Raw genomic sequence first — 16,009 nt, 5'->3', positions numbered from 1 at the left:
CCATGCATTCAGCTGGGCCCTGTCAGTCTTGGAGGAACGCATCAAATCACAGAACATGTCTTCCCTTGTCTGCTTTTTTCCCCTTTTAATCTGGGAGAGCCTTTGTGCTGGAGTGGAGGAAGCACCCAGAGAACATGTTGCAGCTGCAAGGAAAAGCATATATTGTTGAAAACAAAAGGTTAACTGTTGCAATGAATGAAACAATTCACAGCAGTAAATATATTCCCTGAGGTACTCGGCCAAATTTTGTGTTATAAAAGAAGAGCCTGCCAGTAAGGTACAACACATGGCAGAGCGCTGGGCAGCAGATTTCGGTTTTCAGGCAGGCATGGTGAGCACACAAGAAAGGGTAGGCAGTGTCAGGGCACATCAGGGGACATTTTTTAGTGTGGAAACTCTTGGCACATAAACAGGCTTTTCTGGGGAGCACCCTTTGCATGGCTGCACTGGTCGCCACTGTATCCCAATTGTTTACCTCATATTAAACATCAACCACAATTGCATTTAACCCCTATAATGTGATTACAAGTGTGCACTCACCAGAGGTGCCTTCCTCGCCAACACAGTCCCGCACCAGTGGGTCCTGGGAGGGGATTGGCTCCAGAATTAGGAAAAGGTCCTGGCTGTTGTGGAAAATGGATCCTCAGCTTGCCTGCTGCGCATTCTCCTCCTCTTCTTCTTCCTCATCAATAATGTTCTCCTCGTTGTTCGTTGCTTGGGGTCCCTGGGAGGTATCCACGGAGAGTGTTCGGATACTGGTGGGGTCCCCACCTAGAATCGCATGCAGATGCTCATAGAAGCGGCATGTCTGTACCTCAGCACCAGAGTGACTGTTCACTTCCCTTGTCTTCTGGTAGGCTTGCCTGAGCTATCTTATTTTTACACAGCACTGCTGTGTGTCCTTGGTGTAGCCTTTTCCCCCATGCCCTTTGTGATTTTGGCATAGATGTCAGCATTTCTTCTGCTGGTTCGGAGCTCTGCCTGCACAGACTCTTCTCCCCACAGAACAATCAGATCCAGTGTCTCCTGTATGCTCCATGCTGGGCAGGCATGGTCAGCTGTGTTGGTGAGCTCTCCATGCTACTCAAACAGGAAATGAAATTCAAAAGTTCCCGCGGCTTTTCCTGTGTACCTGGCTGAAATGCAGTGGAGTTGAAAGTGCTGTCCAGAGCGGACACATTGGAGCACTCTGGGACACCTCCCGGAGGCCAAACAAGTCAAAATACACAGTGTTGTGTCTACGCTACCCCTCATTCGACCCGGGAAGGTCGAATCTAGCGCTACTCCTCTCATTGAGGTGGAGTACAGGTGTCGATTTTAAAAGCCCTTTAGGTCGGCAGGAAGGGCTCTGTAGTGTAGACAAGAACATTATAAATTCGACCTAATGTGGAGAATGTTGATCTAATGACATTGTGTAGACCAGCCCTGAGGTCCAGATCCTGAAAGCTACTTTGACTCCTGCCTTCCCTTGATTTAAATTCAATGGAAGTAGGGAGTCTAAATATCTTTGAGGATCTGGGACTAAGTGACTTGCCCGGGGCAGGGCAGGGCAGGGACAGGGGCCCCCCACTCCCAACAGCAGAGCCCCTTGGAGAAAGGGCACATCTGCTCTGGAAGCCAGTGTCTGCCAGGGCTGTCCCGAGGCAGCGAGCTGGGCTTGGAACAAGAGGCAGCAGAAAAACCATTCCATGGGCCACCTTTCCCTGGAGAACTCCCCAGCCCCACTCTGGACGCAGCTGAGAAGAACTCAACTCACTGGGTTAGGAGCAGAGCAGGTGGATGCTGAGCTGTACTGAAAGTCCGGCCCTGCTTATCTGACTTTTGCCACCATAGGAACCCAGTGCCTCACAGTCACTAATGGATACTCCCCTCCCCACACGCCTCCAGGCAGGGACATGCTATCCCCATGTGGGGGGTGGGGAATGGAGGCCCAGGATCGGGGAAATGACTTGCCCAAGGTCCCACAGAAAGCCTGGGGCCAAGAGGGGAATTGAGCCCAGCCTCCTGAGTCCCCACCCTGTGCCCTGTCCCTGGGGTCATTCTTACAGCGCTGACACCCACGTCCCCACCCCGTGCCTTACCCCCGGGGCCATTCTTACAGTCCTGGCACCCGAGTCCCCACCCCGTGCCCTGCCCCCGGGGCCATTCTTACAGTCCTGGAACCCACCTGGGTTCTGAGCTCTTGAAAGTTTGGCCACACCTGTTCACTATTGTAATTAGCCAATGGCCACTGGGCACAGAGCAGCACTGGAAGGATGGTTGAAGGGAGGGGCCTGTTCTTCTCTCCCTGCACCCTGTGCTAGAGGAACAAGCCCTGGGGCTGAGCCTGGGGGTCCAGGACCGCCCGGGACAAAGGTCACCCAGCTGCACCAAAATCCAGCCCAAACTCTCACCGGGGGAGGCTGGAGTTGGCCTTTTGACCACAGACGACACCAGCTGGACACCACCTGTTCCGAGCAGGTGGGCTCAGCCATGCCACACCCAAGCCCCCCAAGCAGCAGCGCCATGCACAGGACCTTGCCATGCCAGCCCGAGAGCATTAACTCGTGCCTGGCTCCTGGAAATGGCTTAGCATGGAATGTCGGTTACTAGAATCAGGGTGGGAAAGGAGGGACCCTCCCCTGCTAACTCCTCTTCCAAATCCACTTAGCCAGGACCAGGGGCCTGGGGAGGGGACTGAGCCTGGGGCCTGGGGAGTCTTTGCTCCCACCCCCTGAGCCTCCCACCCCAAGTGGTGGGGCTCTGATGGGCAATGGGGCAGGAACAGAGCCAGACAGTTATCCCAGGTAAGCAGGGGCTGTGGTCTCCATGGTATTCGTGAGCACTAATTAAGGTGACCAGATGTCCCAATTTTATAAGGACATTTGCGATTTTGGGGTCTTTTTCTTATATAGTTTCCTATTACCCCCCCATCCCCATCCCAATTTTTCACACTTGCTGTCTGGTCATCCTATGTGGGGAGAGGCGCTGGAGTGGCTCCTAGCTGGAGGCTCTCAGGGTAATTTCAATGGAGAGCTAGAGGCAGATTTAAGCTGACACCTTCAGATCGCAAATCCATGAAGGCCAGTGGGTTTGGGGGACTCCTACCTTCCCCCAGCGACAAGGGACAGACAGCAGCAGGGCTGAGTCAGAGGGCGAAGGCACAGCACCTAGCCGCAGCTCCAGGGCGGAACAGGAACACATGGGGTGCAGCTGACCTCACCCTTTATCATAAGGCAGCTAGCTCTGTGGCAGCGCTACACCCCCCCACCCCCTGCCAACAGTAGCAACATTGTGCTCCTGGGAAACAAAGCCCCACTCTGAAATGCAGCTCCCTGCTGCGCACCCTGCCTCTCCCAGGGAGGCTCCTGAAGGGGAATAAAGGTGTTTTCCAAAGAGCCCATGGGTCTGACCTCCCACCTACCTGGTTCTAGGGTGACCAGACAGCAAGTGTGAAAAATTGGGACGGGGGTGGTGGGTAATAGGAGCCTATATAAGAAAAAGACCCAAAAATCGGGACTGTCCCTATAAAATCGGGACATCTGGTCACCCTACCTGGCTCATGGGAGAGTCTGAGATACAGCTAAAGAGGTCACCTCCTTCCTCGCCCATTCACTAGTGGGAACATCCCCCTCAGGAAGGCAGCAGCCGCCTCAAGGCTGCTCAGTGCTCTTCATTTACTCTGCATTGATGGCAGAGTCACTTGGCAGCTCATGCAGGGACTGGCTGCAGTTTGTGCCTACAAGAAAAGGTCCCAGAGTAAGACAGGCCAAAGCTGGGGTAGCAGCTGCTGCACTTAACCCCACCAGCACCGCAGACTCTACGGCTGCTGGAAGAGGAAAGCCAGGGTTCGAACTGGAACTGAGAACTTCTGCCGCATCCCTGGCACTTACGCATCCCACAATAGCGAGGTCACTCTGCTTCATGCATTAGCAGACGCTGCAGCTGGAGCAGTGGGAGTTGTGTTTGTGCAGCACGGAGGGCCCTGGGGTGTTGCTGCCTAGTATGATGGGCAGCAATTGCTTTATAACTCCGCCTACAGAACTGTTGATGATAGACCACCACTTAGTGCATCAGCCTAGCTGCCAAGGCTCTTCACAGCCTAGCTGTGATGGGCTGGGGCAGGTATTCAATGGAAAACCCCCTGACTCTGGTTGTGCCACTTCCCTATTCAACCCCCACTGTTATGAATAATTCCCCCCACCCTGCCCCAGGATGAGACTTCAGGATTTTTCCCAGGTGGGTGGAAGCTCCCAGTCCTCCACCAACAGAGAAGTAGATTCATAACACAATGCAGAAAGCTCTCCAAGCTGCATGCAGGTCAGTCACTAGATATCATGTGATGCTGCCTGCATTGCTTCCTGTTGGTCTTCTAGGAGATCCTTGGACCCTTGCTAGGCATCAAGGATGAATAGGGGTCCTACCACAACAAGAGCCTCTGCTACCCTCACTGAGGAGTTACCTGTGTCGAGATACAAGAGTGTTACCAAAAGTCCATTAATATTTCATTAGATACATCCTCCCCCGCTCACTTTGGGATGAAGACCCCTTAAAATGGGGTGTCAGTTTGACCAAGCCAGCCTCTGTTCTTCAGGTCAAAGGTTATATCCTGCCCTCCTACATAAGTTGGGTGGGCACCACAGAACCTGGGGGCCACATCTCTCTGGAAGCATCTCCCTGGCCCACTGTCCAGAGGGCTGCCTCTCCTGGACTCTCCTCCAAGCCAGGGGTTCTCAACCTTTTTCTTTCTGAGTCTCCCCCTCCCCCCCGCCCCTTGACATGCTATAAAAACTCCATGGCCCATCTGTGCCACAATAACTGTTTTCTGCATATAAAAGCCAGGGTCAGCATGAGGGGGTAGCAAGCAGGGCAATTGCCTGGGACCCCACACCACAGGGGACCCCATGAAGCTAAGTTTCTCAGGCTTCAGCCGCAGGTGGTAGGGCTCAGGGCCCCAGGCTTCAGCCCCATGTGGTGGGGCTTTGGCTTTCTGCCCTGGGCCCCAGCATGCCTAATGCCAGCCCTGCTTGGTGGACCCCCAAAACCTGCTTGCAGGCTGGAGCACCCACGGAAAAAAATTGGTGGGTGCTCAGCACCCACTGGCAACTCCCCGTGGCCCTGCCCTGCCCCCCCTGCTCCAGCTCGCCTCCACCTCCTCCACAAGCCCGCCGCCTCTTCCTGCTTCTCCTCCCTCCCAGCACTTCTGCCGTGACACAGTTGATTCGCGGGGCAGGGAGGGAGGAGGAGGAGGAGGGGGAACGTGGCGCGCTGGGGGAAGAGGCGGGGCCAGGGCGGGGATTTGGGGAAGGGATCCAATAGGGGCAGGGAGGGGCAGGGCGGGATTACCCAATAGGCAGACAAAGCACGTGCTTAGGGCACCATCAAAGCAGGGGGCACCAAAAAAAATGAGATTTTTTTTTTAAATTTGATATTTGATATTTCAAAAAAAGCACCAAAGTAGTCATCATGGGAAAAATCAGAACTTTGTGAGACTTCCTTACACTCCACTACACACTCTTCCCCCGTTTTTCTGTTCTCTTTTTATTACTTATCCCCACCTAAACCAGGGGGGTGTCTACTAACATAGATCAAAATGCGAGGAAATCAGATGCTGTCATGTATTGCAATCAATTTATGTTTTATTATTGATATATTCTTCTGAGTTATACGTACTTGATTTGTTTTTTTTTTCTTATATATATATTATATATATACATAAAAATAGTGCACATTGTGTAATTTTTTTTTTTTTTTTAAGTTCAGATAAATTAGATAAGGGGCGGGATGAAACGTAACCAACTGAGTGGAGCACAGAAATGAAAACTGGCAGAAGAAAAGAAAAAAAAACTAGTGAAATTTTCCAAAATCTTCCAAAGCTGACATCATTTTTCAAAGCAAATCCATCAGAAGCAACATCTTCTCTCAGTAGCACAGACATCGGTGTTTCAGAGACTGACCCTTCTTCTACTGGTGAAACAAACACCATTCCAGAATATGTGGATGTGTCAGAGACTGAACCTGCTCATGCTGTAAATAATAGGAGAAAAGATCCTGGTATGTGGGTTGATTTCAGTACCGATGATGTAGCTTACTGGATAGATCATGGACCAAATGACTGTCAACACCACACTGGGCCATTTGAGAAATCATGTCAGACTTTTACCAATGGCAAACAAACAAGATATTGTCCACAAAAAATATTTTTCGGCATGAAAGTGAATGGTGAGAAATACACTCGAGAATGGCTATTGTATTCACCATCAACAGGGTCTGTGTATTGTTTTGTTTGCAAACTTTTTGTATATAAACCTTCAACATCCCGGTTTGCTGCAGATGGATTTAGTGACTGGCAGAATACTGTTTTAATTGAACAACATGAAAATAGCACTACTCACAGAGATTCAATGTTGACATATTTAAATCGAAGACAGGGATTTGGATTGACACAAAAATTGGAAGAACAAATTAAAGGGGAGCGTGAATACTGGCAACATGTCTTGCAGCGTGTTATAGCTGTTATTCAAACATTAGCTGAATGTGGTCTGCCTTTCCGGGGATCCAATGACACATTTGGATCATTGCAGAATGGAAATTTCTTGTGATTGTTGGAGCATGTGGCTCAGTTTGACCCATTTTTAGCAGGCCATATCTCAAAATATGGGAATGCTGGCAAAGGTAACCCATCATACTTATCCAAGACAATATGTGATGAACTCATTGATGTAATGAGTGACAAAGTTCGTTCAGCTATTGTGGATGAAATAAGTACTGCTGGGTACTTCAGTTTATCTGTCGACTCTACACCTGATCTTTCACATATTGATCGATTAAGTATTGTACTAAGATATGTGTCTCCCACAGATGGAAAAACAGTTGAACGATTTATAACATTCCTCAATTTGAAAAGCCACACTGGTGAAGAAATGGCAAATCAAGTACTGCATTATCTGTGCCAAGTTTGCAAAATAGATTTCTCAAAGTGCAGAGGTCAATCTTATGACAACGCTACCAACGTCAGGGCATTATCAAGGAATGCAGAAGAAGCTTTTATAACAGAACAAATATGCCATAGTCATACCATGTGCTGCACACTCTCTCAATTTTGTTGGCCGCAGTGCTGTTGATTGTTGTCCGGTGGCAGTAAGGTTTTTCTCAACAGTCCAGTTACTTTATACATTTTTCTCTGCCTCAACTCACCAATGGGCAGTTCTTAAAACATATTTGGGCAATGATCGTGTGTTGAAATCTCTTTCTAATACTCGCTGCGAGGCACATGCAGTGGCAACAAGTGCAATTCTGGAGTCCTATTCAAAGATTGTGGATGCATTAGAAAGTATAGCTGAAGACCAATCACAAAAGGGAGAAACTATACGAGAGGCAGAAAACATTGCAAACAAGATGCAAGAACTAGAGTTTGTATTCATGTTGACCATGTGGAATGACATTTTACAACACTTTTACCACACAAGTCAAGCTCTCCAAGAAAAAGAATTGGATTTGAAAACATGTGCAGACCTCTGTCAATCATTAGCAGACCACTTACACACTTTGAGGAATGATTTCGAAAGATTTGAAGACATATCAAAAGATATCTTGCCTGATACTAACTACAAAGAAGCCCAGTCCCGCAAGCGAATCAGGAAAAAACAAGCAAATGATAGCAGTGCAACAGAAACAGCATTGAATCCTAGAGACAAATTTCGCATATTTACTTACTACGCTATAATTGATACACTTGAAGCTCATATGAAGAGGAGAGGTGAAGTGTACAAAGAAACATCAAGTAGATTTTCTTTTCTAAACGATATGGACTTATCTGATGAACAATATTCACAAGGTTCCCAAAAGCTAGTTGACTCATACTCTGTTGACTTGAACATGAATCTCTGTGGAGAAGTACAGCAGTTCCACTGTTATATGCACGCAAAGTTTAATGAAACAGGAAAAATGAAATTCAGTCACATTGATCTTCATGACACAATATTGAAAGATGGACTACAATGTGTATTTCCAAATGTAGAGATCGCATTACGTATTTTTCTAACATTGATGATTACTAACTGCTCCGCAGAACGCTCTTTTTCTCAGCTGAAAAGAATAAAAAACCCTCAGAGAACAACAATGCATCAGAACAGACTTGATTCACTTTCCCTACTGTGTATGGAAGCGGACATGCTTTGTCGAGTCAGCTTCGATGAACTTATTCAGAATTTTGCAATCAGAAAATCTAGAAAGAAGCTATTTTAATTTCTGCATACATGTAAGTTTTGTGTCATTTCGAAAAATAAAATTTTATTTTACGGTATAGTATTGTTTTTATTTTGAATTACACATGGGGGGCACCATAATCTTTTCAGTGCTTAGGGCGGGGACTTTGGGGATGAGGTTGGAATGGGGGTGGGGCCAGGGTGGAGGTGGTGCGGGGCCAGGGGTGGGTGCAGGCAACCACCGGCGCTGAGAAAGTTGGCTCCTATATGCAGGCCCCCAGGGGGCCCCGAACCTCTGGCTGAGAACCACTGCTCCAAGCAATCCACAGTTCCCAGTCTCACCGCAGCTGTAGATGTCTCTGGTGCCTTCCACTGGAGACCAGCTAGGCCAGGAGAAAGAGCAGAGTCACTTAGAGTAAGACTTGCCCTCTCCAGGCTGCCCATCCCACCAACCCCACCTGCCCACAAACCATCACTTCCATGGGGTCCTGTAACAATGCTGCCTGCGGGAGCCATCTGAGGTCACTCAATTAGGGTGAACTGCAAACAGAACGGGCCAGACAAACCCCAAAAGCTGTTAGATATTCCAATACTTAGATTTACCAAGTCAGCCCCAAACAGCCTCTGTATTACTTCACTGGTTACTCAGAAGTCCAAACAATGCAGTTCCCTTAAAGTACCCAGCCTCAGGCCTCCATCCAGACACACATGTCAGATATGATGATGATTACTGAAAATCTTATTTCATCATATAAAAGAAAAGGTTCTTCCAATCCCAAAGGATCAGCCTCACACCCAGGTCCAATTTTAACTTAGATCTTACCCAAAATACATGCTATAGTCAATTCTTGTTAACTAAACTAAAATTTATTTTACAAGAAAAGAGATAGAGTGTTGGTTAAAAGATCAATATACATACAGACTTGAATTCAATTCTTGAGGTTCAGGTACATAGTAGAGATGAGTTTGTAGTTGTCAAAAGTCCTTTTAGAAATAGTCCATAGTTTATAGTCCAATGTCCATATTCAGGGTGACTCCAGTCAGTGACTGGGGATCTCAATCCTTGTGGCTTAAGGTTTCCCCCTCTTGAAACCCAAAGCAGATCTGAGATGATGAATGATTGTGTCCCACGGTTTTTATACATCTCCTGCAGCCTTTTGGCCTGAGAAAACAATAGGCTTACCTTCCCTTCTCCCAAACATCATGGCAATTATCACAGGATAATTTATCCATTAAACAGTTCAGATACACGTTACCACAACCTTCAAAGAGACATATAGACAATAATACTATTTCACTCAAGTGTCTTCCTAAATATTAATACTCCTTTTTTGATCTTTGAATCAAAACTATAGCAATAGACAAGATTGTTTGCTTACATCACAAGACCTGAGCAAACATCTACCCTTCTATCTCTAACAATGCAGGCTTGCATTTCAAAGCTCTATTTATTTACATATCTTCTAACCAGTCTTTAAAGTTGGGCCATGGGTCAAGTCAGTCTGTGAGGTAATTAACTCTTTCTGGCCCTGTCACCTTCCAATGAGATATTATATTACACTCATAACGTCACAGGTCCTACTCCAGCTACTCACGTCACCTGCTTTGTTGAAGGAACAAGCCTTGTTCAAGGAATCTGGGGCTTGCTGTGACAGAGTAGGGAGTGGGGAGGATTGACCTGGGGATATTGTGGGGGAGTTTTGCTGGTACTGTCTGCATGGTGATGGGATATCAGGGTGTGACTTCACTTGAGATATGATACCTGAGCATGTAACCTGAGCCCAGGAGGGGGATGGGGCCAGGTGACAACTTCTGCCGGGAAACTGAACAAAGGCTGGAGGAGTGATGGGATATCAGGGTGTGACTTCACTTGAGGGATGATACCTGAGCCCAGGAGGGGGATGGGGCCAGGTGACACCTTCTGCCCTGGAAACTGGACAAAGGCTGGAGGAGGAGCCGGGGGGAGGCTGGGTGAGACTGCTGGAGGGGATTTCAGTTTGGAGCTGGCTGGGGAAACAGAGGGAGCCCCAGGGCTGGGGTCTAAGCTCCCTGCCCCCCTCCCAAGATGGACCTGACTGAGGGGGTCCGGTTGTCTGTAACAATAAGCTCTGTGTTGGACTGTGTTCCTGTCATCTAATAAACCTTCTGTTTTACTGGCTGGCTGAGAGTCACAGTGAATCGCAGGAAGTGGGGGATGCAGGGCCCTGACTCCCCCACACTCCGTGACAACTGGTGGCAGAGGTGGGATCTACTGCACCCATGGATGGCAGTAAAACGGAAGGGGATTGATGAGGACCTGGCAGGCTGAAGGCTCAGAGAGGAGCGGTTTCGGGGTGCCAAAGGAGCTACACTTAATCCCTGGGAGTGTAGTTTCGGTCGGCCAAAGGAGCTACATTTAATCCCTGGGAGTGTGTGACCAGCGAGAAGGACTGTTGCAGTAATGGGGTCCCCCTGGGGATTGCGGCGAGCAGTTCCAGGGGCGGAGGAGTCTGCGGCTTGACCCTGGGAGAGAGAAGGACTGTTGCAGGAATGGGGTCCCCCTGGTGAATGATTACAGGGGGGAGGAGTCTGCAGCTTGACCCTGGGAGAGAGGCAGTGGCCTTGTCTTCTATCGAAGCAGACGCCGTGGCAGATGCACTGCTGACCATTTTCAGCCGAGTGGGGTTCCCCAAGGAAGTCTTGACAGACCAAGGATCCAACTTCATGTCAGCCCTGCTCCGGTGCTTGTGGGAGAAATGTGGGGTCCGGCACACCTGGGCCTCAGCATATCACCCCCAGTCCAATGGGCTGGTAGAGAGGTTCAGTGGAACTCTAAAGATGATGCTGAAAACCTTTATGAACCAGCACCCGCAGGATTGGGACAAATATTTACCTCAGTTGCTGTTTGCATACAGGGAGGTGCCCCAGGAGTCTACCAGATTTTCACCTTTTGAACTGTTATATGGAAGAAGGTTAAGGGGGCTCCTGGACCTGATGAGAGACAAATGGGAGGAGAAGGCCACTCCCGATGGAGAATCAGTGGTGGAGTATGTCTTGGTCTTCCGAGAAAGGCTTGCTGAGCTCATGGGCCTGGCCAAGGAGAATCTGGCCAGAGCCCAGAGGAAACAGAAGGTTTAGTATGATCGCACAGTGCGGGCCCGCGCCTACACCATAGGGGATCAGGTGATGGTCCTCATCCCCGTGAGAAAAAATAAACTACCGGCCGCATGGGAAGGCCCTTTCAAGGTTGTCAAGCAACTAAACGAAGTAAATTATATGGTGGGACTGTCTAACCGGGCACACCGCCACTGGGTGTACCATGTTAATATGATGAAGCCATATTATGATAGGGGGAATGTGGTGTTATCCCTGTGTGGACATTGGGAGGAGCAGGGAGATGACCCATTAGTGATCCCTGAGACAGGAACTGGCTCCTCCCTGTAGTAGTTGCAGGGCCATTCCTGTCTCTCTGTGAAACATGAAGACATGCTTGCTTGGGCTTCAAAGAATGAGATAAGGGGCGGGGGCACATTCTTGTACCAGATGTACTAGGAACGGTTTGTTTGGACATATGGAGACTTGCAGTCTCCACTCCCTGTTTCTGTTCTTCATCTGTACTCAACTCCCTCCTTTCTCCTAGTTTCTGGTGCATGACAACAAAGCTCATAAGAAGTTGCTGAGGCATCACAAATTGTTTGTAGTGTCAAAGAAGATAGATATGCATGAATATTAGAAGCTTTCTAACTAATAAAGGGGAGTTGGGTTGTTTTAACTATGACGCGACGGAACTGTCCTAGTTATTGTAATCGGGGCTGGTTCTCAGTGGAGACGGGCCGCTCTCTATTGTTGTGTGCACTCTTCAATAAAGAGCTTGTGTTTGGACCTTGCTGGTGTTGCCTGTCTCTCTGCGGTCAGACAACGAACCGTGCCGTCTGGGTTCGAGTCCCCGACACTTTGTTAGGGCTCTTGTCTGCATCTTCAGCCGTTGGTGTTTGAACTCTATTTAATCAGGACAGGCTGGGGCTGGAGGTTGATTCCATCATCCATACATACCTCATTCACTCATATAAACTAAACTAATAAGATTACAGCAGGGTTTGCAAAAATGAAGGTTGCAGCAAGCCCTTACAAAATGGAGTAAGCGTTTTAAAATGGGGGTTGAATTACAATATGGCAAACAGTGAAGAGAAGTTACAATATAGACAAGTATAATGGATGGCAAACAGTGAACAGAAGTTACACTGTAGGCAAGTGTAATAAATGGTGAACAGAAATTACAGTACTAAACAGTGCAAGTCTCAGTGATTTAAGCAGGAATTGGATTGATAGTGAAACTTATAAAGGCAGCTGACTGAACAGCTATGGCTCTTAACAAGCATCTTAACTGTTAATTAGCCAGTTATTGGAGTAACCGGTTTTATGAATGAATAAGTCAGCTTTCATTTCAGGGCAAGACTACTTGAAAATTAGGGTTAGCAGTTCAAAAAGTGTCGCAGATCAACTTGTTTCCAGTCATCAGGCTGTCATAGCTGAAAAGTGCCAGTATATTGAAAGACTCTTAGGTCTCCATGCTGTGTGCAAGACAGGGTATTGCTTTTCAGGGGCATGATGAAATGCATGACTCTAGCAATCAAGGCCATTTTATTGAAATTCTTGAGTTGTTTGCTTTCACTCAGACCCGTCTTTTGAATCGACAAAGAAGCAGATATGGACCAGCACCAGAATGATTTAATCCATTCTGCTGCAGAAGCCCTGAGAAAAAGCATTGTTGAAGAGGTCAGGAAGCCAAATATTTTCTGTCCTTGCTGATGAAACTAAAGATGCATGAAAAAAAGAAGAACAGGAGTACTTGTGGCACCTTAGAGACTAACAAATTTATTAGAGCATAAGCTTTCGTGGACTACAGCCCACTTCTTCGGATGCATATAGAATGGAACATATATTGAGGAGATATATATATACACACATACAGAGAGCATAAACAGGTGGGAGTTGTCTTACCAACTCTGAGAGGCCAATTAATTAAGAGAAAAAAAACTTTTGAAGTGATAATCAAGCTAGCCCAGTACAGACAGTTTGATAAGAAGTGTGAGAATACTTACAAGGGGAGATAGATTCAATGTTTGTAATGGCTCAGCCATTCCCAGTCCTTATTCAATCCTGAGTTGATTGTGTCTAGTTTGCATATCAATTCCAGCTCAGCAGTCTCTCGTTGGAGTCTGTTTTTGAAGTTTTTCTGTTGTAATATAGCCACCCGCAGGTCTGTCACTGAATGACCAGACAGGTTAAAGTGTTCTCCTACTGGTTTTTGAGTATTTTGATTCCTGATGTCAGATTTGTGTCCACTAATTCTTTTGCGTAGAGACTGTCCGGTTTGGCCAATGTACATGGCAGAGGGGCATTGCTGGCACATGATGGCATATATCACATTGGTAGATGTGCAGGTGAACGAGCCCCTGATGGTATGGCTGATGTGATTAGGTCCTATGATGATGTCACTTGAATAGATATGTGGACAGAGTTGGCATCGGGGTTTGTTACAAGGATAGGTTCCTGGGTTAGTGGTTTTGTTCAGTGATTTGTGGTTGCTGGTGAGTATTTGCTTTAGGTTGGGGGGTTGTCTGTAAGCGAGGACAGGTCTGTATCCCAAGATCTGTGAGAGTCTACATAACCAGACAAGCCTGATGTTAGGGTGCCAATGCCTGAGATGATGGGGCGTCCAGGATATCCAGGTTTATGGATCTTGGGTAGCAAATAGAATACCCCTGGTCGGGGTTCTAGGCATGTGTCTGTACAGATTTGTTCCTGTGCTTTGTCAGGGAGTTTTTTTAGCAGATGGTGTAGTTTCTTTAGGTAATCCTCAGTGGGATCAGAGGATAATGGCCTGTAGAATGTGGTGTTAGAGAGCTGTCTAGCAGCCTCCTGGTCATATTCCAATTTATTCATGATGACGACAGCACCTCCTTTGTCAGCCTTTTTGATTATGATGTCAGGGTTGTTTCTGAGGCTGTGTCACCTCCTACAAGACAGGCCCAACAAAGAAAATAACAGAACACCACTAGCTGTCACCTTCAGCCCCCAACTAAAACCTCTCCAGCGCATCATCAGAGATCTACAACCTATCCTGAAAGATGATCCTTTACTCTCACAGATCTTGGGAGACAGACCTGTCCTCGCTTACAGACAACGAGCCTTCCAGTTCCTACAGCATCAAATGAGAGGCACGTCTCTGAACTCAAGAGAGTGAAGGACTATGTAAGATCCACAATGGTAGGGTTAGCATATTTTAATTTTAAAAAAGGAGGACACTCCACGGGGCCCCGCCCCAACTCCGCCCCTTCCCCGCCCCGCCCCTTCCCCAAAGTCCCCACCCCAACTCTGCCCCCTCCCCTGAACGCTCCGCCCCCTGCTCCTCCCCTTCCCCTGCTTCCCGCGAATCAAATGTTTGCGGGAAGCCTGAAACAGGGAGGCAGCAAGTAAGCTGGGGCTGGGGCGGGGCACAGCGCAGCACAGTCTGGCCCACCCCGGGCCAAGCGGCTCCCTCTGGCGGCCAGCCGGCCCAGGCCAAGAGGCTCTGGCCCTGGCGTCTCCTGCCCGGCTCGGCTCGGGCCTTGGGGAGCCGGCCCCCAGCACCCAGCCAAGCACCGGCAGCCCCCGCCCTGGCCCCCGGCCGAGCACTGCCGGCCCCGCACCGCCAGCCCCCGGCCCCGCACCGCCGGCCCTGGCCGAGCACCGCCAGCACCGGCCCGGCCCCCGGCTGAGCACTGCCAGCCCCGGCCCCGCACCACCGGCCCCGGCCCCGCACCCCCGGCCCCGGCCCCTGGCCGAGCACCGCCGGCCCTGGCAGAGCGGCCCCGGCCAAGCAGCCCTGCACCAGCGGCTCCCGGTCCCGCACCGCTGGCCCCGGCCGAGCACCCTTGGCCCCGCACCGCCGGACCCGGCCCTGCACCGCCGGACCCAGGCCCCGGCTGAGCACTGCTGGCCCCGGCCCTGCACCGCCGGTCCCGGCAGAGCGGCCCTGGCTCCCGGCCCCCGGCCCCACACTGCCAGCCCCCGGCCCCGCACCGCTGGCCCTAGCTGAGCACTGCCAGCACCGGCCCGGCCCCCGGCTGAGCACTGCCAGCCCCGGCCCCGCACCACTGGCTCCTGCCCCCGGCCCCAGCCCCTAGTCGAGCACCGCCAGCCCTGGCCCTGCACCGCCGGTCCCGCACTGCCGGCCCCGGCCCTGCACCGCCGGCCCTGGCCCCCGGCCCTGCACTGCCGGCCCCGGCTGAGCACCCCCAGCCCCCGGCCCTGCACCGCCGGCCCCAGCCCCCGGCCGTGCACCGCTGGCCCCGGCCCCGCACCGCCGGCCCTGGCCCCCGGCCCTGCACTGCCGGCCCCGGCTGAGCACCCCCAGCCCCCGGCCCTGCACCGCCGGCCCCCGGCCCTGCACCGCCGGCCCCGGCCGAGCACCCCCAGCCCCGCACCGCCGGACCCGGCCCTGCACCGCCGGCCCCAGCCCCCGGCCGTGCACCGCTGGCCTCGGCCCCGCACCACCGGCTCCGGCCCCCGGCCACAGCCCCCAGCCGAACACCGCCGGCCCCGGCCCCCAGCCCCGCACCGCCGGCCCCTGGCCCTGCACCGCTGGCATCGGCTGAGCACCCCCGGCCCCGCACCGCCGGTTCCGGCCCCGGCCGAGCGGCCCTGCACTGCCAGCCCCCGGCCCCACACCGTCGGCCCTGGCCAAGCGGCCCTGCACCGCCGGCCCCCGGCCCCGCACCGCCGGCCCCGGCTCTGCACCGCCGGCCCTGGCCTCTGGCCCCGCACTGCCGGCCCCGGCAGAGCGGCCCCGCACCGCCGGC

The sequence above is a fragment of the Chrysemys picta genome, chromosome 10 (genome assembly GCF_011386835.1).
Source record: "Chrysemys picta bellii isolate R12L10 chromosome 10, ASM1138683v2, whole genome shotgun sequence".
Taxonomy (NCBI): Eukaryota; Metazoa; Chordata; order Testudines; family Emydidae; genus Chrysemys; species Chrysemys picta.
This window is presented reverse-complemented; position numbering follows the sequence as displayed.